Source organism: Coregonus clupeaformis, chromosome 16 (assembly GCF_020615455.1).
Source record: "Coregonus clupeaformis isolate EN_2021a chromosome 16, ASM2061545v1, whole genome shotgun sequence".
Classification (NCBI taxonomy): Eukaryota; Metazoa; Chordata; class Actinopteri; order Salmoniformes; family Salmonidae; genus Coregonus; species Coregonus clupeaformis.
In genome coordinates this window covers 7,699,701-7,714,408 of record NC_059207.1, presented here as the reverse complement: position 1 = coordinate 7,714,408, position 14,708 = coordinate 7,699,701, and the positions used below count along the sequence as shown (strand labels likewise).

Genomic DNA, 14,708 nt, shown 5'->3' with positions numbered 1-14,708 from the left:
TCCGGTGCAATCCTCCGAATTACTCACTCCCGCCCGGGCTCTGATAGGGATGGCAGGTGCCCAGACCGACACAGAGACGGAGCTACAGAATCTGGACAAAGAACTGTCTGGTCTGAAGGGGACCGCTGAGAGGTATCGTTTGTTAAAGCAACAGTTAGACATGAAGACAGAAGAGTTAGATATCCTCCAGGCTAAACTCCAACAGAGCTCCTTCCCTAAGCAACAGGAGGAGCTGGAGAGGCTGCGCAGGACCATCGAGGAGTGTGAGGAGACCCTGCGCAGGAGTAAGGAGGTCCAGAAGAAGGCAGAGGAGAAGTACAAGGTGTTGGAGAACAAGATGAAGAATGCGGAGGCAGAGAGAGAGAAGGAACTGAAAGCTGCTCAACAGAAGCTAAACTCTGCTAAAACCAAGGCTGATGCGTTCAGTAAGAAACTCAAGGAGAGACAACAGGAGGCTGAGTCCCTGGTCCTAGAGTTGGAGGAGTTGAAGAGAGAGCAGGCTGGCAAGCACCACGGCAATGCGGACGCCCTCTCCCGGCGTGATGCCTTCTTCGCTGCCTTTACCCCGACGAGGACGTCGGTCCCGAGGAGGGGGATGTGTGATGTCACGAGAGGCTGTGTCCTGGAGGGACGTTACATCCCCCTGAGGTGGCTGCAAACCCAGACAGCTATGGCTCCATCTGCTGGTATGGTCGGGAACTCCACCCCTCTATGGCCAATCTTCCTACGCAGCTGAAACAAAGGAGCTGATGAGCGGAAGGTTTGTTGAAGGGAAGAGACACGGTCTCCAAGCTGGGCTCTCTGGAGGACAAGAGTGCTGCACGTCCACTTCCATGAGGAATATAAGGATTTGGAGATACTTACCTTTGGGAAATACTCACCTTTGGATATATGCACCGGTGGAAATACGTGAGAGACATTTGGAAGGACTTTTTGCTGGGTTGGCCACTAGCTGCAACGTGGAAGACAGTAAGACTGGGGCGAGGGAGAGTTATGATTTTGGATGTGGAAGAGACATCCCTGAACTGTTAACCCTTAAGAGCCACCAGAGAACAGTATTGTGTTATACTTTCGTTAGTTTCCCAAGCCCTTTAATAAAATCCTTGTTTTGGTTGAACCTGGTCTCCTTGCACTACTTGAGCAATCCCGCTGAAAGCTGTGTAGCCTCTCGTGACATCACAATACATACATACATACATACATACATACATACTGCTCAAAAAAATAAAGGGAACACTAAAATAACACATCCTAGATCTGAATGAATGAAATAATCGTATTAAATACTTTTTTCTTTACATAGTTGAATGTGCTGACAACAAAATCACGCAAAAATTATCAATGGAAATCAAATTTATCAACCCATGGAGGTCTGGATTTGGAGTCACCCTCAAAATTAAAGTGGAAAACCACACTACAGGCTGATCCAACTTTGATGTAATGTCCTTAAAACAAGTCAAAGTGAGGCTCCGTAGTGTGTGTGGCCTCCACGTGCCTGTATGACCTCCCTACAGTGCCTGGGCATGCTCCTGATGAGGTGGCGGATGGTCTCCTGAGGGATCTCCTCCCAGACCTGGACTAAAGCATCCGCCAACTCCTGGACAGTCTGTGGTGCAACGTGGCGTTGGTGGATGGAGCGAGACATGATGCCCCAGATGTGCTCAATTGGATTCAGGTCTGGGGAACGGGCGGGCCAGTCCATAGCATCAATGCCTTCCTCTTGCAGGAACTGCTGACACACTCCAGCCACATGAGGTCTAGCATTGTCTTGCATTAGGAGGAACCCAGGGCCAACCGCACCAGCATATGGTCTCACAAGGGGTCTGAGGATCTCATCTCGGTACCTAATGGCAGTCAGGCTACCTCTGGCGAGCACGTGGAGGGCTGTGCGGCCTCCCAAAGAAATGCCACCCCACACCATGACTGACCCACCGCCAAACCGGTCATGCTGGAGGATGTTGCAGGCAGCAGAACGTTCTCCACGGCGTCTCCAGACTCTGTCACGTCTGTCACATGTGCTCAGTGTGAACCTGGTTTCATCTGTGAAGAGCACAGGGCGCCAGTGGCGAATTTGCCAATCTTGGTGTTCTCTGGCAAATGCCAAACGTCCTGCATGGTGTTGCACAACCCCCACCTGTGGACATCGGGCCCTCATACCACCCTCATGGAGTCTGTTTCTGACCGTTTGAGCAGACACATGCACATTTGTGGCCTGCTGGAGGTAATTTTCAGCTTGTGATCCAGACTTCTCCTAGAACCTCCCCTGCCTTCATGGGGACGTGGAGAGGACATCCACAGGGAATGTCAAAAAACCTCCAAGGTGGGGGTACAATCACCCTTCGTCCTGCCCTTGCTACCTCTCCCTGTTTGGGGAGGTGTGTCTTCAGTGTCCCCTCTCTCTGGAAGCTGGCTCTTGTTGGATGTCCAGATGTATGTGTTATTTCAAAGTTTTGATGTCTTCACTATTATTCTACAATGTAAAAAATAGTCAAAATAAATAAAAACCCTTGAATGAGTAGGTGTGTCCAAACATTTGACTGGTACTGTATGTGTCTGACATCAAGTACGTGTGTGACCGCCTGTGTGTGTAGGGTTTTAAAGCTACGCAGTCAACACCACCCGTTGTTAATAATCAAACGGCACTTTTCTCTTTCTCTCTCCTCTCTCTCTCTCTATCCCTCTCTCCTCTCTCTCCTCCCTCTCTCCTCTCTCCCCTCTCTCTCTCTATCACTCTCTCCTCTCTCTCTCACTCTCTCCTCTATCCTCGCTCTCTCTCTCCCCCTCTCTCTCTCACTCTCTCCTATCTCCTCTCTCCCTCTCTCTCTCCCCTCTCTCCTCTCTCCTCTCTCCCTTGCTCTCTCCCTCTCCTCTCTCCTCCCTCTCTCCCTCTCTCCTCTCTCTCCTCTCTCCCCCCTCCCTCTCTCCTCGCTCTCTCTCTCCTCTCTCCTCTCTCCCTCTCTCTCTCTCTCTCGCTCTCTCTCTCTCTCTCTCTCTCTCCCTCCTCTCTCTCTCACTCTCTCCTCTCTCCTCGCTCTCTCTCTCTCTCTCTCTCTCCCCTCTCCTCTCTCGATCTCTCTCTCTCTCTCTCCTTTCTCCTCTCTCCTCTCTCTATCTCTCTCACTCTCTCCTCTCTCCTCGCTCTCTCCCTCTCTCCTCTCTCTCCTCTCTCCCCCCTCCCTCTCTCCTCGCTCTCTCTCTCCTCTCTCCTCTCTCCCTCTCTCTCTCTCTCTCTCTCTCCCTCCTCTCTCTCTCACTCTCTCCTCTCTCCTCGCTCTCTCTCTCCCTCTCTCTCTCTCTCTCTCTCTCTCTCCCCTCTCCTCTCTCGATCTCTCTCTCTCTCTCTCCTTTCTCCTCTCTCCTCTCTCTATCTCTCTCACTCTCTCCTCTCTCCTCGCTCTCTCTCTCTCTCCTCTCTCTCCTCTCTCCCTCTCTCTCTCCCTTATTTTGAACAGCAAGTCTGATCGATCAGGCGATACAGTATATTCCGGGATGTACTAGTTCCTTTTCACATAGCAACTGAACACTCCCTATTTGAGAAGACCTCACAGTTTTAATGAGCCCATATGATAACTAATTATTACTGTCATTGATTCAAAGAAACTCAATCAATGAAATATTGTGGTGTGTTATTTCCTGTGAAGACAGCAGTGCATGGTAGTTGGTCCATGACAGTTCTGTCATTGTGAGAAATGGAACATTACTGCATCCGGTTTGTCTAATTTGTCCCTTACCTGTCCACTGAATTTATTGTTATCCCGCTTACTTATCAAATTTCCGTGTGTATCTGGGGGCCTGTGATTTTGTTTATCGTGTTCCAGTCCTGTAATTCTTTGCTTATTGAGTCTTCGATAGAATGATTCAATAGAATGATTCAATAGAATGATTCAATAGAACAGAATAGAATGAAATATCTCTCCACACTGTACAATAATTGACATCACACACACACAATATTGTTCTCCCTCCTCATCTCTGTTTGTTGTCTTGTGGGGTGTTGTCTCCTCTCCCCAGACTAGGTCTGGTTCGTGTTGAGAGCTTCGTGCTCTGTCTGACAGCTGACTTCCCAGCAGGTCACTCCCTGACTGGCCTCCCAGCACATCGATGCTGATGTGGAACAAACTACATTAGAGCTAATGGAATCAGCAGCATGGCTGCAGAAACAGACACACTGGGTGTTTGTGTGGGAGAAGGAGAGGGAGGGAGGGAGACCAGATATAATTTGCAGAGGAGTCGGCTGTTGTTATTTTGCTATAGCGAGATATGGTGTTCTGCAGATGTCGCTCACATGGCCCCTGTTGGATCTCATCTCAATCCTGACAGACAGACAGAAAGACAATCGGCCAGTGAACTTTGCAGTGCAGTGGTGCCTTGACCAGTAACAGGAAGTGCTATCACCTATAGTACCAGTAGGTCCAATCAGTGCATTGGGAGGGATCGGCAGTGCCTTGGAGTAATTCACTCAGAAGTGGACATTCTCAATGGCCAAAACTGTAGAGAAATTATTTGCTGTGATTGTTATTTATATTAGTGGTTGCGCTCATATTTATCACACTGTATTTTCAATGTGGAAATGGTGTACGGAGTGGATATCCATAAAACCTCACCCATAAAAGTGATGAGTTTACGAATTTGCTTCTGTCTATGGAGCCATTTTCTGTTTACCATCAAACGTCATGTTTGAGTGATGCACATGCATCCTGACATCTAAAAGCTCTATAGCAAGATAGCTAACGCTGTTGTCAGGACCTTGACACACTTCCAGTGAGTGAGTGATGACCATGAAAACATACCAGACTATAGCTATGATCAACAAGGACATTATTCTTCTGGCTTCGTCTAGCTCTATTTGGGATATTTTACCTTGTCTCGCTGGCTTGCTAGGTAATCAATCCTCAGACATCTGCCATGTTGAAGACGATAACCATCTGATTACGGGTTTGTTAAATTGCACAAGCTGCATTTGAAGTTGTTACCGTATCCACTTCCATGTAAACAAACTTTCTTCTGATATGCACGTGCAACTTTTAATGACGGGCCGGGAAATGGGTCTATAGAGACTAAGTTAACCTTAGAGATCTATGTTCTATTCATGGTTTCCAATGAATCGGCTGCAGTTGGAACCAACCTGGATCCTCCCTTGCCACAGTTCAGCCCCAGCCCCCAGGCATCCAACTCCCAGCATGCCCCAGTCTGTAGTGTTGCCAAATGGGCCATTAGAAGGGGCACATGTCCAGTCTCTACCCAGAAGCCCCAGAGCCACTACCCACAACCCCCAGAGCCTCTACCCAGAACCCCCAGAGCCACTACCCACAACCCCCAGAGCCACTACCCACAACCCCCAGAGCCTCTACCCACAACCCTCAGAGCCTCTACCCACAACCCCCAGAGCCTCTACCCAGAATCTCCAGAGCCTCTACCCAGAATCTCCAGAGCCTCTACCCAGAATCTCCAGAGCCTCTACCCAGAACCTCCTGAACAGGTCACACATACCTGATGAGCTCATGCATCACTGAAGAAGAAAAGTAATTATCATCTGCGATTCCGCCAGACCTGGGTTCAAATATTTGATCTGGGCTTGATTGAGCTTGCCTGGCCGCACTAGGAAACCAATAAAAATGTTGCAAGAGTGCAAACCCTGCCCATCTGGCAATCCAGACAGACTAGAGTAAATGCTAAAAGTATTTGAAAGATTTCAAATAGTATTTGAACCCAGGTCTGGATTCCACTTCAGATAACATAACATAACCGGGTTAGTGTTCTGTAACATACCATAACAGGGTTAGTGTTCTGTAATATACCATAACAGGGTTAGTGTTCTGTAACGTACCATAACAGGGTTAGTGTTCTGTAACGTACCATAACAGGGTTAGTGTTCTGTAACGTACCATAACGGGGTTAGTGTTCTGTAACATACCATAACAGGGTTAGTGTTCTGTAATATACCATAACAGGGTTAGTGTTCTGTAATATACCATAACGGGGTTAGTGTTCTGTAACGTACCATAACGGGGTTAGTGTTCTGTAACGTACCATAACGGGATTGTTCTGCTTTTTCTAAATTTTCTTAGCCTGTGTTTCCTTTGTCCCTTCTTTTCCTCTTGTTCTGGTTACCATGGAGTAGGGTGACGTTTCCCCCTCTTGTTCTGGTTACCATGGAGTAGGGTGACGTTTCCCCCTCTTGTTCTGGTTACCCTGGAGTAGGGTGACTTTTCCCCCTCTTGTTCTGGTTACCCTGGAGTAGGGTGACGTTTTCCCCCTCTTGTTCTGGTTACCCTGGAGTAGGGTGACGTTTCCCCCTCTTGTTCTGGTTACCATGGAGTAGGGTGACGTTTCCCCCTCTTGTTCTGGTGACCATGGAGTAGGGTGACTTTTCCCCCTCTTGTTCTGGTGACCATGGAGTAGGGTGACGTTTCCCCCTCTTGTTCTGGTTACCCTGGAGTAGGGTGACTTTTCCCACTCTTGTTTTGGTTACACTGGAGTAGGGTGACGTTTCCCCCTCTTGTTCTGGTTACCATGGAGTAGGGTGACTTTCCCCCCTCTTGTTCTGGTTACCCTGGAGTAGGGTGACTTTTCCCCCTCTTGTTCTGGTTACCCTGGAGTAGGGTGACTTTTCCCCCTCTTGTTCTGGTTACCCTGGAGTAGGGTGACTTTTCCCCCTCTTGTTCTGGTTACCCTGGAGTAGGGTGACGTTTTCCCCCTCTTGTTCTGGTTACCCTGGAGTAGGGTGACGTTTCCCCCTCTTGTTCTGGTTACCCTGGAGTAGGGTGACGTTTTCCCCCTCTTGTTCTGGTTACCCTGGAGTAGGGTGACGTTTCCCCCTCTTGTTCTGGTTACCCTGGAGTAGGGTGACTTTTCCCACTCTTGTTCTGGTTACCATGGAGTAGGGTGACGTTTCCCCCTCTTGTTCTGGTGACCATGGAGTAGGGTGACTTTCCCCCCTCTTGTTCTGGTTACCCTGGAGTAGGGTGACGTTTCCCCCTCTTGTTCTGGTTACCCTGGAGTAGGGTGACGTTTTCCCCCTCTTGTTCTGGTTACCCTGCCATTTTTCCAAGACACTGATTTTAGGATAAATGTTGCATGTTCCCCACTAGTGGTTAAAGTTAGGATGGGGGGGGACTGATCCTAGACCTGTACTTAAGGGAAACATAACCCCAAAGCATTTTCTGTCTCCTGAAAGAGGTGTGTAGAGATTAACCCAGGGCTGCTGAGACTGGTCTGATCCTGTACAGTGAGACTGGTCTGATCCTCTACAGTGAGACTGATCTGATCCTGTACAGTGAGACTGGTCTGATCCTCTACAGTGAGACTGGTCTGATCCTCTACAGTGAGACTGATCTGATCCTGTACAGTGAGACTGGTCTGATCCTCTACAGTGAGACTGGTCTGATCCTGTACAGTGAGACTGGTCTGATCCTCTACAGTGAGACTGGTCTGATCCTGTACAGTGAGACTGGTCTGATCCTCTACAGTGAGACTGGTCTGATCCTCTACAGTGAGACTGGTCTGATCCTGTACAGTGAGACTGGTCTGATCCTGTACAGTGAGACTGGTCTGATCCTCTACAGTGAGACTGGTCTGATCCTGTACAGTGAGACTGGTCTGATCCTCTACAGTGAGACTGGTCTGATCCTCTACAGTGAGACTGGTCTGATCCTGTACAGTGAGACTGGTCTGATCCTCTACAGTGAGACTGGTCTGATCCTCTACAGTGAGACTGGTCTGATCCTGTACAGTGAGACTGGTCTGATCCTCTACAGTGAGACTGGTCTGATCCTGTACAGTGAGACTGGTCTGATCCTCTACAGTGAGACTGGTCTGATCCTCTACAGTGAGACTGGTCTGATCCTCTACAGTGAGACTGGTCTAATCCTGTACAGTGAGACTGGTCTGATCCTGTACAGTGAGACTGGTCTGATCCTGTACAGTGAGACTGGTCTGATCCTGTACAGTGAGACTGGTCTGATCCTGTACAGTGAGACTGGTCTGATCCTCTACAGTGAGACTGGTCTGATCCTGTACAGTGAGACTGGTCTGATCCTCTACAGTGAGACTGGTCTGATCCTCTACAGTGAGACTGGTCTGATCCTCTACAGTGAGACTGGTCTGATCCTCTACAGTGAGACTGGTCTGATCCTCTACAGTGAGACTGGTCTGATCCTGTACAGTGAGACTGGTCTGATCCTCTACAGTGAGACTGGTCTGATCCTGTACAGTGAGACTGGTCTGATCCTGTACAGTGAGACTGGTCTGATCCTCTACAGTGAGACTGGTCTGATCCTCTACAGTGAGACTGGTCTGATCCTGTACAGTGAGACTGGTCTGATCCTCTACAGTGAGACTGGTCTGATCCTCTACAGTGAGACTGGTCTGATCCTCTACAGTGAGACTGGTCTGATCCTCTACAGTGAGACTGGTCTGATCCTCTACAGTGAGACTGGTCTGATCCTGTACAGTGAGACTGGTCTGATCCTCTACAGTGAGACTGGTCTGATCCTGTACAGTGAGACTGGTCTGATCCTCTACAGTGAGACTGGTCTGATCCTCTACAGTGAGACTGGTCTGATCCTGTACAGTGAGACTGGTCTGATCCTCTACAGTGAGACTGGTCTGATCCTCTACAGCAGTGGCGGCTCCTGAAAAAATTCTCAGGGGGGGCAATTTTTCTGATGATTTAGGTGACCTACACACATTTTCAAAAAGATATGTCCAGCAACAACATGAAGACAGGGGCAGCATATAAATCAATACCAGAAGCATTTATTGACTGATCTCAAAAGTGTTGGCTTACAAAAGCAAAATAAGTTATCACAGTAAAAATAATCAAGGGTGTTCTTTCACATTCCTCAACACTGCATAAACAATATGCATTTCCATAAACAAATGAAATATCAGCTGAAAATACAGCATCTTGGTATTTGTTCAGATTGCAGGATCAACAAGAGCTTTTACCACATTTTTTGCCTCATGGTTGAATTGGAAATATGTGCACCTGAGCATAATTCACAACAAGCAAGCAGGAGCTTTTGATAGAGGCTACTGAAAACATTGATGCAAGTTATTGGTAATAAGAAATTTTTATAGACTTCCATATTCTGCCCTCTTGTATATATTTGTGAAAATGAACAGTGATAGACATTTTGCCTGAAAACAGAATTTGAAAATAATTTCTAGAAAAGGTAAACACAGCTATCTGTATGGCTTTGTAAAAATGAACAACCATATTCTGGCCAATTGTATAGATTTGTAAATATGAACAACCATATTCTGGCCAATTGTATAGATTTGTAAAAATGAACATGAACAGATTATTTTATTTTTTTTTACTTTTTTTTAAATGATAAATAACTATTTTAAACAACATCAACTGTGAACTGATTTGGGCGTGTGTGTGTTAAAGAGACAGACAGGGAGGGACAAAGAGAGAGAGAGGCTACATTACTTGTACTGAAACTGTTCTCTTCTCTCTTTCAATGCAGCAAAGCGGTCAATGACTTTCTCATTGAAATCAGGCATGCTGAGGACTAGTTCCCTCTCCATGGAAAGCATGGCCAGTGCATTCAGACGTTCCTGGCCCATTGAATTTCGCAGGAATGTCTTAACTCGTGTCAAAGTTGAGAAACATCTCTCAGCTTCAGCTGTTGTCATTGGAGTAGTTATGAGGATGTTCAACAGAGTCACAGTCTCAGAGAACGTCTCCTGGAGGTTGTAGCTCATGAGAACCTGGTACAGTGCCAGTGCACCACAGTTTGACTTTCTCGTCGTCGGCAAAAAGACCGTTCAGTCTCTCCAAAAGCACACTGGCGATTGAGACTGAGGTTGATTCCGAGATGGGAAGGAACTCAAAAAAGCGCTCCTGCACTTTGTGATTGCTATCTATGTACCTCAGCACAAGCACCAGCTGTGTTGTGTAGAAACGTCCGTGGTCTCGTCAGCTTGGATAGCTACGAAGTTCGCCGACTTCACCTCCTCTACAATATGTTCCCTCATGAACGCTAGCATACACTCCAGTAGCTCGTTTTGAATGGTCTTTGATGTGAACTTCTTTCAAAGAGACAATCGAGTTGCACTGAACGTTAGCCATCTTGATAGTAGTACGTGAATTGATTGACGCTGCTACCCGCTCTTTTCTTAGTTACGTTCATGGTTATGTTACGTATGACGAAAGCGCGTAAGTGCAAGCCCTCAGAAACCCATAGAGATTGTATTGAAAGCTCTGATATTTGAAACATTTTTATTTTACATGAGAGTCTATGAGAGACTTCTGGGGCGATTTTCAACCTGACTGAAATCGCCCCAAAAGGGGGGGGGGGCATTTGAAGCACGACTTTAGCCTGATTGGACATTTAGTGGCAGATCAGACGTCTAGATTAGAACACTGATAACTACTGTTGCCGTGATATAATTGATTAGAAAAAAATCCCTTCCTTTTCCCGTTTGGCAGTGCGTCGCCCATATCGCCCTAATGAACACACCGCCCCTGCTCTACAGTGAGACTGGTCTGATCCTGTACAGTGAGACTGGTCTGATCCTGTACAGTGAGACTGGTCTGATCCTCTACAGTGAGACTGGTCTGATCCTCTACAGTGAGACTGGTCTGATCCTCTACAGTGAGACTGGTCTGATCCTGTACAGTGAGACTGGTCTGATCCTGTACAGTGAGACTGGTCTGATCCTGTACAGTGAGACTGGTCTGATCCTGTACAGTGAGACTGGTCTGATCCTGTACAGTGAGACTGGTCTGATCCTGTACAGTGAGACTGGTCTGATCCTCTACAGTGAGACTGGTCTGATCCTCTACAGTGAGACTGGTCTGATCCTCTACAGTGAGACTGGTCTGATCCTGTACAGTGAGACTGGTCTGATCCTGTACAGTGAGACTGGTCTGATCCTCTACAGTGCCTGTCCGTTGTCTTGACGACGGTGATCATTTGAGGGGATAAAAAACATTTACTGGACGTACGCATGCACACACGCACACACATACAGTGGGGAAAAAAAGTATTTAGTCAGCCACCAATTGTGCAAGTTCTCCCACTTAAAAAGATGAGAGAGGCCTGTAATTTTCATCATAGGTACACGTCAACTATGACAGACAAATTGAGAAAAAAAATGCAGAAAATCACATTGTATGATTTTTAATGAATTTATTTGCAAATTATGGTGGAAAATAAGTATTTGGTCACCTACAAACAAGCAAGATTTCTGGCTCTCACAGACCTGTAACTTCTTCTTTAAGAGGCTCCTCTGTCCTCCACTCGTTACCTGTATTAATGGCACCTGTTTGAACTTGTTATCAGTATAAAAGACACCTGTCCACAACCTCAAACAGTCACACTCCAAACTCCACTATGGCCAAGACCAAAGAGCTGTCAAAGGACACCAGAAACAAAATTGTAGACCTGCACCAGGCTGGGAAGACTGAATCTGCAATAGGTAAGCAGCTTGGTTTGAAGAAATCAACTGTGGGAGCAATTATTAGGAAATGGAAGACATACAAGACCACTGATAATCTCCCTCAATCTGGGGCTCCACGCAAGATCTCACCCCATGGGGTCAAAATGATCACAAGAACGGTAAGCAAAAATCCCAGAACCACACGGGGGGACCTAGTGAATGACCTGCAGAGAGCTGGGACCAAAGTAACAAAGCCTACCATCAGTAACACACTACGCCGCCAGGGACTCAAATCCTGCAGTGCCAGACGTGTCCCCCTGCTTAAGCCAGTACATGTCCAGGCCCGTCTGAAGTTTGCAAGAGTGCATTTGGATGATCCAGAAGAGGATTGGGAGAATGTCAGATGAAACCAAAATATAACTTTTTGGTAAAAACTCAACTCGTCGTGTTTGAGGGACAAAGAATGCTGAGTTGCATCCAAAGAACACCATACCTACTGTGAAGCATGGGGGTGGAAACATCATGCTTTGGGGCTGTTTTTCTGCAAAGGGACCAGGATGACTGATCCGTGTAAAGGAAAGAATGAATGGGGCCATGTATCGTGAGATTTTGAGTGAAAATCTCCTTCCATCAGCAAGGGCATTGAAGATGAAACGTGGCTGGGTCTTTCAGCATGACAATGATCCCAAACACACCGCCCGGGGAACGAAGGAGTGGCTTCGTAAGAAGCATTTCAAGGTCCTGGAGTGGCCTAGCCAGTCTCCAGATCTCAACCCCATAGAAAATCTTTGGAGGGAGTTGAAAGTCTGTGTTGCCCAGCGACAGCCCCAAAACATCACTGCTCTAGAGGAGATCTGCATGGAGGAATGCGCCAAAATACCAGCAACAGTGTGTGAAAACATTTGACCTGTGTCATTGCCAACAAAGGGTATATAACAAAGTATTGAGAAACTTTTGTTATTGACCAAATACTTATTTTCCACCATAATTTGCAAATAAATTCATTAAAAATCCTACAATGTGATTTTCTGGATTTTTTTTCCTCATTTTGTCTGTCATAGTTGACGTGTCCCTATGATGAAAATTACAGGCCTCTCTCATCTTTTTAAGTGGGAGAACTTGCACAATTGGTGGCTGGCTAAATACTTTTTTCCCCCACTGTACATACACTACCAGTCAAAAGTTTGGACACACCTACTCATTCAAGGGTTTTTCTTTATTTTTACTATTTGGATCTGTGTATGTGTATGTGTATGTGTGTATATATATATATATTATACAGTTGAAGTCAGAAGTTTACATACACTTAGGTTGGAGTCATTAAAACTCGTTTTTCAACCACTCCACAAATTTCTTGTTAACAAACTATAGTTTTGGCAAGTCAGTAATTTTTCCAACAATTGTTTACAGACAGATTATTTAACTTATAATTCACTGTATCACAATTCCAGCGGGTCAGAAGTTTACATACACTTAAGTTGACTGTGCCTTTAAACAGCTTGGAAAATTCATGGCTTTAGCTTTAAAAGCTTCTGATAGGCTAATTGACATCATTTGAGTCAATTGGAGGTGTACCTGTGGATGTATTTCAAGGCCTACCTACAAACTCAGTGCCTCTTGCTTGACATTATGGGAAAATAAAGACCTCAGAAAAAGAAATTGTAGACCTCCACAAGTCTGGTTCATTCTTGGGAGCAATTTCCAAGTGCCTGAAGGTACCACGTTCATCTGTACAAACAATAGTACGCAAGTATAAACACCATGGGACCACGCAGCCGTCATACCGCTCAGGAAGGAGACGCGTTCTGTCTCCTAGAGATGAACATACTTTGGTGCGAAAAGTGCAAATCATTCCCAGAACAACAGCAAAGGACCTTGTGAAGATGCTGGAGGAAACAGGTACAAAAGTATCTATATCCACAGTAAAACAAGTCCTATATCGACATAACCTGAAAGGACGCTCAGCAAGGAAGAAGCCACTGCTCCAAAACCGCCCTAAAAAAGCCAGACTACAGTTTGCAACTGCATATGGGGACAAAGATCGTACTTTTTGGAGAAATGTCCTCTGGTCTGATTAAACAAAAATAGAACTGTTTGGCCGTAATGACCATCGTTATGTTTGGAGGAAAAAGGGGGTGAGGCTTGCAAGCCGAAGAACACCATCCCAACCGTGAAGCACGGGGGTGGCAGCATCATGCTGGTGGGGGTGCTTTGCTGCAGGAGGGACTGGTGCACTTCACAAAATAGATGGCATCATGAGGAAGGAAAATGATGTGAATATATTGAAGCAACATCTCAAGACATCAGTCAGGAAGTTAAAGCTTGGTCGCAAATGGGTCTTCCAAATGGACAATGACCCCAAGCATACTTCCAAAGTTGTGGCAAAATGGCTTTAGGACAACAAAGTCAAGGTATTGGAGTGCCCATCACAAAGCCCTGACCTCAATCCTATAGAAAATGTGTTGGCAGAACTGAAAAAGCATGTGCGAGCAAGGAGGCCTACAAACCTGACTCAGTTACACCAGCTCTGTCAGGAGGAATGGGCCAAAATTCACCCAACTTATTGTGGGAAGCTTGTGGAAGGCTACCCAAAACGTTTGACCCAAGTTAAACAATTTAAAGGCAATGCTACCAAATACTAATTGAGTGTATGGAAACTTCTGACCCACTGGGAATGTGATGAAAGAAAGAAAAGCTGAAATAAATCATTGTCTCAACTATTATTTTGACATTTCACATTCTTAAAATAAAGTGGTGATCCTAACTGACCTAAGACAGGGCATTTTTACTAGGATTAAATGTCAGGAATTGTGAAAAACTGAGTTTAAATGTATTTGGCTAAGGTGTATGCAAACTTCTGACTTCAACTGTACGTACATACACACGCACACACAAACGTACACACGCACACACAAATGTAGAAATGCACAGACGAAATCACGCACCCACACACACAAGTGATCTGCTGAAAAATATTTACTCTTGATTGAAAATTACTGAAGTTTATCTAGCAGTTCACCATGCTCACACACAGACACACACACACGGACACTCAGACACATGCGAACCGAAAGCTTGTAGCTGCATGAAGGTTCACCACTGTATTGTTCTTGGCTCCGTGGGTTACTAGGTTACTAGGTTACCGAGTCTACATCTCAAATGGCACCCTACTTCTTATAAAGGGCATTTGACCAGGGCCAATAGGGTGCCATTTGGGACGTACTCTGAATATAAATGGTTCACCACAACCTAGTTCTCTGCTGCTTTCAAGGAACCAATAGGAGGTGAGGTCTGGGAGAAAGACTGCTTTGGTC

The 14,708-nt window shown here is 46.1% G+C and overlaps 1 protein-coding gene across 2 annotated transcripts in view; it reads left to right on the top strand.

The window, feature by feature from the left end:
- LOC121584379 (bone morphogenetic protein receptor type-1B) overlaps window positions 1–14,708 on the top strand; it is a 148,507-nt gene that overhangs the window by 20,612 nt on the left and 113,187 nt on the right. The gene's annotated exons all lie outside the window — the stretch shown is intronic.